This window comes from Myzus persicae, unplaced genomic scaffold (assembly GCF_001856785.1).
Source record: "Myzus persicae strain clone G006 unplaced genomic scaffold, MPER_G0061.0, whole genome shotgun sequence".
Lineage (NCBI taxonomy): Eukaryota > Metazoa > Arthropoda > Insecta > Hemiptera > Aphididae > Myzus > Myzus persicae.
In genome coordinates this window covers 429,919-446,490 of record NW_019101080.1, presented here as the reverse complement: position 1 = coordinate 446,490, position 16,572 = coordinate 429,919, and positions in this window count along the sequence as shown.

Genomic DNA, 16,572 nt, shown 5'->3' with positions numbered 1-16,572 from the left:
ATATATATAATATAATATTCATAAAAAATTTTACATAGATTTTATTCTATCTTATACATACCAACTTCAATTATACTTGCCTATATTTAAGACACCTTAAACAGCTGAAGTATTTATACTGGGTAATTAAAAATTGTAAGAAATTAGTTTCTACATATAACAAATTAAAAGTAACATCTAGATTCATTAAAAAAAAAACAAAAATATATATTTATCATAGTTTATTGTTTGCTAAATTAATAATATAGGTCGGCATTGAAAACATTCAAGCATTTATCTTTAAAATTTAATCCTACACGACTACACAGGATATCCTGGACAAATAAATTGAAATAATGGATGTTGGTATGTTTATCCTTGATAAATATTTTAAATTTTTTATGCCTACGTATGTTTCATTATTTCTTAAAAAAAAAAATAATAATTAAAAGAGCCACAGGAGATATAATTTACGATCTTAATATTTTATAAATAATAATAGTGTCTAACATACTAAAGTAGATATTATGTTCGGTACCTATAATCCTTAATATGACCTGTGCACATAGTCTATAAGCCATACTCAAATATGTCTTATTCAATTTTTTGTTAGAGGCTAACGTAATGATTAATAATTATTTTTTATAGCACCTATATCTAACGACAGTCATGATTAAGCTTTATACGAACTGAGGACTTGGCTATACACCGATGACTGATCATTGATTACGGATCAATGATCATGATACATAATAACATAGGTACAGCGTATATAAATTATATTTTATAAATGCTATGTTATAAACTTAAGCTATATAGTATATAGCTCTTAAATAAAATGCCTTTCACCTAGATAATTTGTAAAATAATTTAGAAGTAAAACAAATGTTTTGTTTATTATCAGTGTGGGTACAGTTATAATGCACCTATTTGTTTTTCTTGTATGGACAAAATAAAAATGCTGACACATTTCACTCCTGCCGAAAAAAAAATGAATACTAGGTGATCCATTTATGTAACTCATCTACACTCATTATTTCAAAAAGAAACATCAATTTCAACTTTTTTTGAAAATATTTTTTTGTTCATAATTTGATGCAATTTCAAAACAAGATTTTGAAAAAAATTATTTATTTATTATTTTTCACCATTATAATTTTTTTTTACTTTTTACTTTTTTTAATGTCACCATTTAATTTTATGTTCAATATTTCAGCCTATAAACATCAAATTTCGGACAAATAATCCGTTAGTTATATAATAATTTAAAGTATAACTTTATAAACTTTTCGAAATAATTAGTGTAGACACTTAAATAGATCACCTGATGCAGGTTTAGGTACTTACTTGATTTAATCTACCTTATTCATGATTATTATTTTTATTTCTATAATTCATTAATTATAAAGAATACCTATATAATTACACTAATTTTTTTTTTCAAAATATAAGTAAATAATAATATTATATATTACATCGGTATACCTACATAAAATAATAAAAATATTTTAGTATATTTTATATTTATATATAACTACCTATGTATTATATAAATTAGAAATTTATAACTCATCACTGATTACAATGGTCAATGAGCTCCAATAAATATCTTTGCGTTCATTGATCACGCAAAGGCAATGTAGGGATCTACGCAACAACCAGACTATTCTACAAAAATAATTGCACGAAAGAAAAATGTTTACGTGTCGTGCAAGATTATAACATGAATATAAGACGAAACCTAAAGTTTATATTTTTTAAGGATCATGGTATAGATTTCAGTGTCTGGTAGTGCAGGGGATTCGCTAGGTACTTTTTAAGATTTCCATTTTACCTCCCAGAACCATGGGGATTCCTACTTTACCGCCAGCTGGACGGAAAAGGATTGCTTTCCAACGTTTCAACCATCATCAAAAAATAAACTTTCAGTGCAGGTGTGACAAGAAAATATTGTTCATAATATTCATATTAAGGACTTGAAACTTTTTGCTATTGTGTTCATTATTATTTACAATACACAATGTATTTTTCAAATTATATAGATTAATTTTGAGCTAAGTTATCTATAATCCCACTGTTCTACTGTACCTAATGCCGTATTGGTACAACACCAATAGCTAGTAATGTTATGCATTCATACATGAAATAATATTATTAGTATTATAAATTATTATACAACTAATTCAAATATGCGATTAAAATACCCTTGTTAGAATTCTGAAATGTAACCTATACGGTATAATAACGACCCCGTTTTTTTTAAATTTAATATTTAATAATTTATTAATTATTATATTATATAGTAAAAAAATAAAAAATTTCTATTATGAAATCGTTTTTACAATAAATAAATTAGTAATACTATAAATACTTTAATTATAATGATTATCAATTATTAATAAAGTTATACTATTTTAGTGTTTTCTAATTTTGTCTCATATAGTAATAAATAATTTAGGTATGATTACTAAAATAAAATACATTAATCATAGTAAATAAATAATATTCAATATATTTCATAGGTACCTACATCGAATATTATTATTCTTAAATATTTGCATATTTGCATATATTTTACAAGATGTACACGATATGTATATTAAATATACTATAAATTAAGTTAAATAATACTAATAGGTAGGTACATAAAATATATTGCACGAAAATTGAAATAATTTATCAGAGTTTCTTTTGATCAGAGACTTTTTGTTTTTAGAATTTTGATTGGTTAAGTATTGTTTGGGGTGCGGGATGCATGAATCATCAAATTAAACTGATTGTCAGACTACAGTATACCTAATAAAATAATATAAGTACTTAATTAAGTATATACCTATGACTATATGTCTGTATCGTTCAACACAATTCAGGGCGGTTATTTTAAAACAGGACACTCATTATACCCAAGTCATTTTCGTACTTAAAATTATATAAGTATGTATATAGATATGTGTGTAAAATTGCTCATACCTACTGGCTAGTAGCTACTATTACAAACTACAAAGCATAGTAACTGTATAAAGATATATAACGTAGATACCAATATTAGTACCGATAGTAGATATCCTTGAGGCTTATTCTTCCGTCTGCTTTTAAGTACAGCTGCAGGTTATAAAAAATACTACTGTTGTGAATTATTAAAATTACATCTTTGTGACTGTATTGTAATAATGTTGTCATGTTTCCTGTTTGTTTTTACAGTCATATATTTTTAATGATTTATATATATTTTTGTGCATATTGCATATTACATTGTTCTCTAGCTGTTATTTATAATATGTGTATTGTGTATAGTGTACAAGTTAATATAAAATAATACGATTTAAAATTATAATCTCAGAATAAAAACGTATGCTAAATATTAAGATTTATTATATTGAGTATTTCGAAAATTTTTTAAGTAGGCAAATATTATATACTCACATCACGGTTTCCGATATTGCTCTTAGAAAAAGTAAATAATATATTAAAGGTAATGATACCTAAAATGCAGATTCAATAATTATTTGTCTGCTAACATAATATAAGCTTCATTCATAATTTAAAACAATTGTCTATACCTAGATATACAAGTTATAATGATATTATATTATTCTTATAACAAATAGTTATCTAAAGGTAGAAGGTTGTAGGTATTTTTAGTTTCCTAACACTTTTTTTTGATGTTTGGAATTTGAATAAGTATACTGTATACACGTTATACATGCAAACTTCGAGAACATTTTTCAAATAGTTAATTTTTATATAGTTTAAGGACTGTGGTTTATTTTTTCAAATGAGAAGCACCCTTTTCCCTAGTACATTGTTAGCCAGGTAATTTTTTTAAAACTTTGATGTAACTCAATCAAAATTCTAACGAGTATCTAAGTAGTTGCTAAATCATTAAAATGTATGTGTTAAGGATAATAGTGGAAATGGTTATAAATGGTTTCACAAAAATATAAAATACATAGAGGTAATATTTAGTCTAGCACCTACCTTCTCGGAATCTCGGACAATTTTTAAAAGATATGAAATATTGATAAATTTATATTAATTAATATTGTTTTCAAATCGTCATAATATCACACATGGCTGATACATTCCAAATATTAGTATACAGCATAAAATATCTCAAAAACTACCTACTCGTTCAAATTCCGAATATCTAAATACACAGAGCAACATTTCAAAAAAAATTGTTGTTTTAAGAAATGGTGATTCTTATTTCTTATTCTTAAAAAAGAGGCTGGTATCGTCACCGAACACTTTGAAACAGTTAAACGGTATAAAAACCTGAATATTAAAAAATATGGTCTTCATGTAATTTCAAAAATTCCAAAATCAAAATTTGAATAAATTAAATATTAAAGAAATAATGGGGGTTGATGATGGTGAACGCTTGGTATTAAAATATTAAAAGGTATGCTTGGTGAAACATCCTGTATTTCTATATACAAATATTAAACTTTTTTTGTTTTTATTATTAGGTATTCAATAGATAAAGGCTGCTACCATACAATACAATAAAGACATTCATTTTTGAATGTATTGTAGTGTCTGTACACGTACATGTATATACTTATACACTGCTGTATGGCTGTACTTACCGTTTTCTCATTGACTAACATTTATCTTCTTTTTTTTGTTTACCATATATTATATTCGAATACAACACGAATATTCATTAGAAATAGAAATGAGTTGACATTAAATGACAAAAAGATGAGTTCTATACTTCTATGTTCTACAAAAGAAACAGCTATACATATTTTTTCAGTTTTACCAGGTGTTCATTATTCATGTTTTTTTCCAGTGATAATTCATCGCATTAAAATAAAGTTCCAACTAAATACCCAAAAATGTGTTTTTGGCCGTTCACCCCACAATTTACACAGTACCTATAAATATTAAAATTGTTATTTATTGCTATTTGTTCATTTTAGACTTGGTATTTAAAAAATTAATTTGTATCAGCTATATTTTTTTCTATACATAATCCATAAATAATAATTAAAAATATAGGTACTTACCTATATATAATGTGTTTTCTCCATTTTAATATTATATATAAGGTTTAAAAGAAAATGGTGTTGTGACCTCCCACAACTACCAATTTAAAATATATGTATTCAAATTACATGAATAATATATACAATTTCAACCATCAACAATTAAAAACTCATGCTAGTGTTACCATCGGACGGCTTCTTATTCAATTTTTCATGTCCTGTATTCTCTTAACTCGTAAGCTTATTGTACATTATTTGTATAAATTTTTTATTTCTAATACAAAAAAAAAAAAATATAAAAATATATTATATATAATCAATTGGTAATATCAAGCCTGATAAGTGTAGATTATTATTAAGCTTATTAGTAATACATTATAACTATAATAACCAATTTCAATTTGTTGGTATATCGTACATGGGCCTACATTTAATTAAAATACCAAAATATTTTTTTTTTAAATCAGGTAAGTGGGTAACGCTCTGCTGTAAATTAGGTGTCTTGACTCTTAAGAGAGTCACTGTTAAATTTGAATTCAATGATATTAAATCATTGTATACGAAAAACAATTGTATGCCTCCAATAAGCGTGTAGACTAAATCAGCAGCCTCAACATATCAATCCCTTAGACGCAGCACTCAGACCTAACGCAGACACCACTACACAAATCCTAAGTTTTTAAAAATAACAAAACTGTACAACTAAATATAACCAAAAAGTGTGCACAATATGTATAAAATATAATAATGTGCTCTAAAACTCTCAAGTCTAAAATCGTTATTCTTGGTTTTAATATGTAATTTTGTCAAAATTTGAAAATTAAATACTTATACAAAAATCGTGATTGGATCTTTAAAACTTCTCACTGCAAAAATTGAAAATTGAAAATATTATAAAATAACTATCAAAACGAGTCAAAATATTTTGAAAATTTTATCAAGTATAGAAAATGATAAAATAAACATATACTGTAAATTTGAAGTAGGCATCTATGGTTGTTTGTTTTTGAATTACAACAAAATAAATGAATCCATGAGAAAACGAGTAAGTATCCAAATACTGCAAAAATGTGAACTTCAAACACTCCTAGAAATGTAATTTGATAAACATTTTTTTTTTGATTTAGGTAGATAAGCTTTTTAGAATCTTATATTACATTTTCAAATCTTAGATAAAAAGACATTATACTTTTTTCAGTGAATTTATAAATAAATTCGTGATTTATACAACATTTAACTTCATAAAAACCTATTGTAGATTTAAGCTCATTTTTTTTTTAAATTACTCGAACAACATTTTACATTACATTACATTTTCAAGTTTTTTGACTGGTCAAACATTTTATCATCGTCATTAATTTCAAAACAAACTTATAACAATAAAAAATGTCATATGCCTATTTAAATAGCTCAACATCCTTCAAAATATTTTGAAAATCCCACGGTGTATAAAAAATGAAAATATAAACATTCAAAGAAAATCGCATGTATCTACGGTTATTAAAAGATGTACCTAAAACCAAAATCAATTTTGCAAAAAGTTTTTCCTTCATTTTATTTCCTCGATGCTTTTGAAAATTACTGGGAATTTTAAATTTTAACCTCTCAATTGTACCAACTGGTTTCATTTTTCCATTAGAAAAGATTCTGAAGTTGAAAATCGAAGCATTTATCTTGACTACTTATCATATTTTACAGGCACAAAAAATAAAATTAAAAAAAAAACCCACTTAATTGTAAAATCAATACGTTCATCGTTCCGCTCAGAATCTAAAACGAAAACAAAATCGTAAAAAAAAACGATGGTTCATAACCATAACAAAAACATAAAATGGAAACAAAATACCTGAACACTAATAACGTCATACCTGACGTATAGTAAAACAATACAACGCAAAATGTCAAAATAAATAAATTAAAATTAATTGATTAATTCATATTAAAAATTAAAATCTCTTTTTATTTATTTTCATAAAAACTTTAAATATTTAAATTGTGTAATTGAATAATATTTATATTTTATTTGTATAAACTCTTTTTTTTTTGAAATCATTTATAATTAATTTTTTAATTTTGTATATATTAAAAAAAAATTATTGCTATAATAAAATTATAAACACATTATTCAACATCATCAGCATATCAATTGTTTAAGGTGGTGATAAATATAGTTTATTTTTGTGTTGTAGGTGAACAATTTAGAAACATTTTGATCATGTATTTTTGTATTCATTACATGTGTATAAATAACAAAACAGTTGAAAATGTGAATAAAATTATTAATTAGGTATTGTAAGAAAAATAAACACATAAAATTTAATGGTGATGTCGGAATATTGGTGTCTATATTTGAATATACGTAACTTGAAATCCTTCGATTATGTTTATTATATCTAATTTCTTTGTATTTTTTTGTTAATACAAGAACTGTATAATATTATGTATTATGTAACATTACTGCATTAGTATATAAATATTACTATTGTATAATAAGACAACTAAAAGTTAAGACCTAGGTAGATTTATAAAATTGAGTTATACCAATTGTACTTTTATGCATGCAATATGTTTATTACAATCATATAAGATCTAGTACCTAATTGGTTCTTTAAAGTCTATAAAACATACATTAAAAAAAACCTTATAGCATAAATACATTTAATATGATGTTTACATATTTTTACGCATAAAATACTTAAGATAAGCAATACATAATCTATATATAATACCTATAATGTATTATATATAGTGTCGTTTAAAATGGATGCGATGAACTTGGCTGATGACGTCATATATATATTATTTGTTTGTATTAAAATATTCGATTTAGATTGAATTGAGATTTACCGATGCGTATATACTTTATATAAATAACTACCTATACATATTATATTTGTTAGTAATATTAATTTATGATCTAATGCGATTGTGTGCGTGAGAAGATTTAATAAACTTATATGTATAGTTCTACGCGCTGTATAGAGTTACCTACGTGTTGTATAAACTATAAAGAGACTTAAACGCATATTTGTCACAGGATGAAAATACGCCAAGTTATGTCTACACACTGTACATTGTACATTATACGAAATATGAATGTTTTATAAGTTATAATTTATTGCGCACTGACTAGATATAATACTATTGGATAAAGCAGCAAAATTATATTTTGGAAAAATCCATTTTATACATTGAGTAGTGGAACCCGGAACCGTAGCTATATACGTTTACGAGTTGAACATATCGTGTACCTAACTGAATTACCAACTGATTGTCTTATTTTAAAACAAATGCAATTTTTTTAAGGGTATCTAAGAAAAAAAATAGTGCATTATGAATTACCAGTAGCCATGGTTTTGAATTGATCACTTAGTCACATATAAATAGTCATATGGTACCTATATGTTCCATCAATTTGTTTTTGTCGTATTTACGTTATATTACAATAAAATAATAAAAGTTATCATTAAAAAAATAGTTGGCTCAAGATTGGAAGCTGGTTTCGTAATTCAACGTTGTTAATATTATTTTTGTACATTTTTTTTTATACTTTTTACTGTCTTAATAAATCTATATATTATTTTTTCCTTCTATGTTTGTCATAAGCCTAATATCTAGTATAATTCGATAATTGTGTAATTGTATAGTTATCAGACTGTCATAATTAAAGACTAGAAACTAATTTTAAAAAAAATTACAATAATAGTACAGAGTGACGTGTGCAGGATTTTTAAATAATGGGAAATACTTGAAAATAAATAAGTACTCAGTTGAAGACAAAAGATCGATTTTTAAAGAATACAGTACTATTTTAAACCATGAAATTTATATTAAATTTATATTTATATTTTCATTTAATTTAGTCTATTAAATATTAATGCTTCACTGCATGTATATAGATTAGATACCCATTTTACAATACCAGTATAATTTCAACTTCTGTCAGTTTTTCTTTTTTGTTCCTATGCTGGCTACAACCTATAGCTAATAATCGATGATGTTATTCCTTTGTCATAGACCATAATAATGTACACTCACCATGGGTGATAGGTATACGATGTATACAGAGTTTGAATTATTTTAAAATCAAGATCATCAATTCGAGCTTATTTATGAACCTAGTGTACTTATATATTTATACAGCCTAAATTCTATATAATACATATACTGAGGAGTGAGGATAATAGTTTATGATGGTAGGTTTAACATCAACGAGAAACTGTATATCTTTTAGTTACAATTAATATTAATCTATATATCTATTAACATTTTTATAATTTGTAAAAATTTTCTAGGTATAATAAATATAGGTAGTTACTGAGTGTTGTATTTATACATATATAATATATTTTATGTAAAATCATTATTAAGCTATTAAACTATCAATAGGTATATAAAGTTAAAGAACTCATAAACTCATGTTCTGATTTTAATTTCAAAACATTTAGGTGCTTCAAAATGTTAAAAAAAAACCATCTTTTCATAAACTTAACAATTTATAGTAAAAAGGAGCCAAAAAGTTCTCATTTGCAATTGTATTCATGAACAAAGAAGTTTATATCTTCAAGGCGCACTCTTTAAATGAAATAACAAGTTTAAATATATGAAAATATGTGTTTTTTAAGTACCTATACTTGAAATTCCGAAAATTCTAATTTGAATAAATGTGTAACTAAAGGAATGGCGAATCACCCCGTGCGTATGCTACACGCCAAATATGCATGTGTTCACATGTGTTTGTGTGTACAATTTTTTCGAAGTAAAAGTTCCTAGTTATTTTTTATGTCTGAACAATTAGTCAGTATCCAAATATTAAAAGTTGATTATTTATCCTTGCTAGTTACAGGTGCCTGTGTAGTGTGTACTTACCAATATAATTAGTAATTAATATAACATAAGCTCATAGGCACCCATAGGTGTATTTGAAAAAAGAAAACCGAAAAGGGAGGTCGTGTACTTAGGTATTAGTACATACACTGCGGCCCTGTAGGTATATATCGTTTATTGAATGTACAGAAAAAACACGTCAATCGCGAAAAAACAAATATTGTAATGTGTATACTAGGAGTCTACTAAAGTCATCGGGTGAAATAAAATGCTGCGGTCAGCGGATATGCGATACAACACATAAAATATGTTATTATGTGGATTGCGAATTATTATGTGCATTACGCGGATGTAATAATATAACATTATCTGCAAGTGTAGGTAGCGTGAGTGCCGTGAGTATAACACATATATATATAATATATAATTTACATTTTATAATAATATGATATACATAATATATACATACATGTATGTATACGATATTATATATACGACGTATAAAATTGACAAATTGGCATATTACATAGGTACTATTATTATATTGTATCGATTTATTATTGCGCCGAGCACACATTTGCATGTGTATATAATTATCAGCCACGTCTGTTGTGTGTACTTTGTACACGCTTATACTTACTCCATTACACGTCCATGGATATGTACATGAAAATTCGCGATGATAAGCAGGTACGTATACGTATCAATACGATACACTGCAGTATATTATAATAATATCATAATATGACTGCGTTGCAAGTGTCCGGGCGAGCTCCCAAGGCCTGCGCCACCGCTGCCGTCCGTCGGCGGCGCGATAGGTTTATCCGCCGTAGGATTGGGTGGGCTGCAGCAGCGTGGTAGGTACCGAAATCCGTTTATAGACGTATCGTTCCCGCGTATAAAACGCACACCGTGTCGAAGCGGACCACAGGCACGAACCGCACCACCGACGCCGCTGACGCAGATAATAGTCTGATATTTTCGGTCAGTGTGAAAATCTCCAGTTTCCGTCGTGGCGCAGTCCATTCTCACCCGTCGCCGCCGTTTTCCTGAAACACACATTTCGCGGCCGTTAAATCGCGCGCAATAGACCGATTTTAGTGCGCGTCGAATTCGTCGCCCGAAACGTCGTGGGAAACAACAACTATATATTATACGCATGCATAATATCATTATTGTATAGGTGCCGTCCGATTGCTCAATATACAGCTCGAAAAAATTATAACACAAAAACACGCGTTACGTCGCTGCAGTCATTATATTTTATCACTGTATAACATTATAATTACCTATCGCGAAAAGCCGAGCGGTTTTTTTCTCTCTTCCGTTTCGATTTTTCCGCCAAAGACACGCTGCACATACCGCGGTAGTAGTTGTGATATAATATTATTTTCGTCGTCGTCGTCGTCGTCGTTACCGTAATGTCGTCGTACCGGAGCTGGTTACGAGTGGTTTTGGCGTTCGCCCTGTTGGCCGTCGTCTATGGGGCGCCCATCTGGGAAGAGCTGTTCGGGTTTCCACCCCGTCAGCATTACCACCGCAACGCACAGCCGACGGCTAGGACGCCGAGGGTCAGCGGCAAGGAGAAGTACAAAGCCACGTGCTGGGTCAACAATCCGGACAACTACGCTTTCCCGGGCCAGTCGCCCTACCCTTCGGCCCCGCTGTGCCCCTACTGAAGTCGTACCTATACTGCACAATATATATATGATATTATATACCTAGGTATACGTTTATTGATGGGTGCCTACCCGAGATTACCAATAATATGGTATATATATATATATATGTATATGGAAGGTACCCGCGGTCATACTATGATTACCAATAACCATTCGAGTACGCCCGCGGAGTGCAGACCACCACCGCGTATAATTTAAGTTTATAAAGTGAAAAATATAATTTAATATGTTAACTATATATTATAATAATACATACGTCATACAGCAGTGATATATTATATATATATATTATATATAGTCATGTATTATACCCATATATACCTATTATATATTTATATGTATACCAAAGACAATACGATTGCGTAACGTGCAGTATAATTATGTATATATATATGTGTGTGTGTGTGTGTGTATGCGTATATATATAACTCCATTATGTTGCTTTCGTACTAAAATTACGCTATATACCTATAAGTTACCTACTCTTAAGTCAAAAAACAAATATATCATACTAGTCGTTACGAAGCGCACGTCTACGTTATATTATATACCCATTATGTGTTTGTATACGTTGTGTATTTTTACGTGTTAAATAAACGATTTGTTTTTATAAAATCACACAGTTTAGTAGATTATGTTATTGTTCAGTGTTGCATTATTATTACTCTGTTAATATAATATAACATTTTAAAAGTTCCTACCTATATAATATAGTCACGTTGTCTGCGATTCTCTGTTACCAAATCAACGCGGCTAATGAGTTTACCTAAATGTTATTTGACGCCGAAGAACGATGTTATTACGTTGTCGTTACAGTGAGTGAAAATACATACTTGTAAAGCACTTACACTTAGCGTTCGAGTTGGTTTAAGTATTACAGCCCGCGCGTCTAAATTACCCAGGTACCTGTGTATAAGCCATGTAATCTAGCTTGGTCATTATTGGCGCTCGTCTTGTACAATTTCTAACAACGACAAGAATTATCGAAATCTGATCACTCTACGGGGCGTGAGAGTTTTTCCGGTGTGAGTTGTGTTTTTGAGCAGAAAACAGGTGGCGCGCGGGCCACTTAACGTTTATGGACTTGTATATTATTATTATTATTATTATGACAGGCAGTGAGTCGACAATGAAAATTCAGCACTGTTTTCCCGCCGACCGCGATCTATAAAACCATTAGCCAGGGTTCTGGAAAATTTGGCCTCGGTGCTCGGCGGTCCGTCGGATGGTCACAAGCCGTGAAAAATACTTCGTCGCAGAGCTGTGCAGCAGGACGACGACGGCCGCGACGTTTTGTTGCTTCTGACAAGGCGCACGCGTATACCTGCATCGCGGTAGGTATATAGAGGTATACGTTGACAGTCGTCTACGGTAATTGGTAAATGCTGTACCAGGTACCAAGGCCGGTACCCACAACGCGTATTGTGAATCTGTGTAGTGTTGTTATTCGTTGATATTGATATTATATGTACATTGTACCTACCTATATTATATTATATTGTCAAGTATGATTATTTACGTTTAGGTATTCATGGGTGATTTTCGACACGTCATATATTATTGTCATAATCATAATTTACGATGACCAAAACAATACATGCATGTATCGTTTTCATGAAGTTGTGTGTGTCCGAATGTATTTATGTACATAATAATATTTTAATATATAATAATATACAACAAATCGAGCTTCTGCTATGCTCAGAAAGAATTAAAACACTGATAAAGTAAGTATATCTAATATCTATAATCTATAAGTATAGGTAGATATAAGATAATGATCTTTCTGACTCAGTAGGTATTATAATGCATAGTGCCTATAACCACTTATTTAAAAACAGTTGGTTACTATTTTCAATAAAATATTGATAACTACATAATCCAACTTTAATCAAATAAATTTGCTTATCATTTATAAATATTAATAATCATAATGTAAGTAGTCCATTAAGAAAGTATAGTTACATTTTTAAAATTTTTAAACAAATCGAGGCAGTATATTTCTTATTTAAATTTTTTAAATTTTTTACAGTATTTTACTACAATCTGTTTCTGTTACAACTTACTAGGTAGATCAATAAGTAAAATAAGATGGATGAATATATTATAATATTTGGCTTGAAAACACGAAGGATCAAAGAAGCATTCCAATAAAGGCACTTTGTCAGTTACTTATATACCTGATTTAAAATTTAAGATTAATGATTTTTATTTATGACTTGATATGATTAATGTTTCAGAAGATTCAAAATTATTGAAAAATTTTGATATTTACAATTTATTAGCACATTGAATATACCTATACACCTACTTACAAGCATTAAAAAAAAATCTATTATTTTATTGTAAATTGTGACTTCACAAATTAAATTTTCGAGTCTTATTAAGTATTAACCAATTATTCAAATACCTAATTAAAATACTTTGTAAAATAATTGAAAAATAGTTGGCCAATGAGATAGCCGCGACTTGCGAGGTCGCGAACAAGTAACAATTATAGTGTAGAGCTACTCCAGCCGGTTCTATTTAATATTATAATGTATCTGCCCATATGTTTTAAGTTGAAATTATGAAATCAACAACGCCATTGACAAATAAGTACGCAAAATAAGAAATTTGACTACCGACTGTACAAAATCGGCAAAATTTGATTTATGATTCCATTAAATTTTTTTTGATTATACATATGACTAGATGACATTGTGGCTCTAAGTAAGTATGATGATATATAGTGGTATACTTATATAGAGTATAGAAGGCTATTAACATTTTAATATAATATCTATGTAGCATATAGGGTCACAATATAATATATATTTCAGTATAATAGCATGTAAGTCACAAAAAAAGATAGGAATTGAGAAGCAAATTGTGCTGGCCAGTGGCGTAGGCGCGTAGCCAGGCTCAAATGTTCAGATACCCCTCATGGCCCATCGACAGTATTTATGTAAAGAATATTATATTATTCATAATTCTAGAAAATATCTCGTCATATAGCTCTATTTTATAATATTAATATGAAGATTGATGACTGTGGTTTTCAATAAACAATGTATACAATTCTCCACATAAATGTGATACATCCTGTGTATCTTTAATATTTTAAAATGGTTATAATAAAACTTAATTAGGAACCTTGTATTAGATGCTCAAGCATTTTGAAAGAGTTAGCATTTGTTTATCCACATCAATATAAAAAGAGTCAAAAATGTAAAATATCTATAAATAGCTCAAAAGAAATCAAAATATTTTGAAAATATTATACCATGCCTAAAAAATTATAATATAGGTAAATAACTACTTGGTGATAATTTCAAATACCAACATCTACGGACTACGGTTATTCATTTTTTAATTTCAACGCAATATTAAACCATTCGAGGGGAAATATTTATTTTATGGGTTAATACTTAATATTGTTAATAATTTGAAAAACTTCAAACGCTTAACATACCTTAAAACTAAAAAATGATGACTTCAAAAGTGACACTGGAAAAATTGTACGATAAAATCTTACTGGAACCTTCTATTATATTTTCAAGTATTTTGACTAACAGAAAAATTATTTATCGACGATAATTATAAAGAAATCAAAAATTTCTCATCTTACGTATACGCTCTTATTATTAAAAATCCTTAATTATTATTTCCTCAGGAGAACTTTAAGAATTTTTATAAAAATGAAACACTATACTAAACTTAACTTGGGTTAGAATTTATAATACGTCAATGCAATTATTATTGTTTATCATTGAATTTAAATACCTGTGCTATGATAAATTATAACTCATTATTTCGTTCCGAGACAAGTGACGCGAAGAGACGTCACTGGCATGGTGGCATATCCGACATCCGGTATTTCTGTTTTTATTTGTTTTTTATTGTTCTACCTGTTTTTATAAATGTATTATACATAATATATCAAAATTACTCAATAGTCAATTGCTGTACGCCTGTACTATTGTACCTATTGTTATTTTATATTATTTTAGTACCTAGCTAATAACTAATAATTAAAAATACCTATCATAAAATAACTCATATAGTCATATCCCAGTATTTATTATTTATTATTTAAAGTTAATAATTTGTATGATAGTTTAAAATCTTAAATTGCTTTAAAAACTTAACTCTGTGGACTTTATTTTCTTAAAGAATAAAAATTTGAATTGTATTAGATAAATTAATTTTTAATTTAAATATAAATATAATGATATAACCAAGGCACCGGTTACTGCAAGTGCTTAACACATTTTAGTGGCTTGACCATAGATAAGGTTTACTGCGAACTTCTACTACGTTGTAGGTATGTTTTATATATACCTACTTGGTTTATCTATCTTAGTTAGTTTATGACAATGTTATATAATGATACATAATAAAATGATCGATCGTCTATGCACCACGAAACTATTGTGTGGGATTTAAAAAATCAAAATGTTGGCAACGATTTTTTTTTTAAAATTTAATCATAAATATATATGCAAGGAGGAAAAATAACGATTTTTTTATAAATAAAACTGTTTTTTTTTCAATGATGAAAGTATGGAGTGTCAACAATGTGGAAGTGAGATGCATTTTTATCCATGCAATAATGACCAGTGCTTGGAAAGTTTTAAAAAAGGAATTAGTTCACGTTCAAGTTAATTTTTTTTAAAAGGAACTATTTGTTTCTCGTTCCTGCTTTAATGAAAAAAACTACGTAGTTCCTTTTCTTGCTCCTAAATAAAGAACATTTTTCGTATCTCAATCATTTAAAAAATTGTATTAATATAATTTGTAGTAACAAATTGATTAATTATGTAGTTTGTCTTTAAAAAGTTTAATTTGGTTATTTTACACAAGCTAAGACCGAAAAGACCCCCTTGACTAACTATATTTTTGTAAACATTGTCAATATTATCGTATATCGTCCTAGATTACAGCTATTATAGCTACTAAAATAGTAAAACATAAAATTATAAAAACTGTTGCCTAAAAAATTGTTCGAATTCTCTATATTTAATCATAATTGAACAAAAAAAGGAACAAATAAAATCGTTCACGTTCCTTTAAAAAATGAATACAATTCTATTAGTTCTCTCACATGAAAA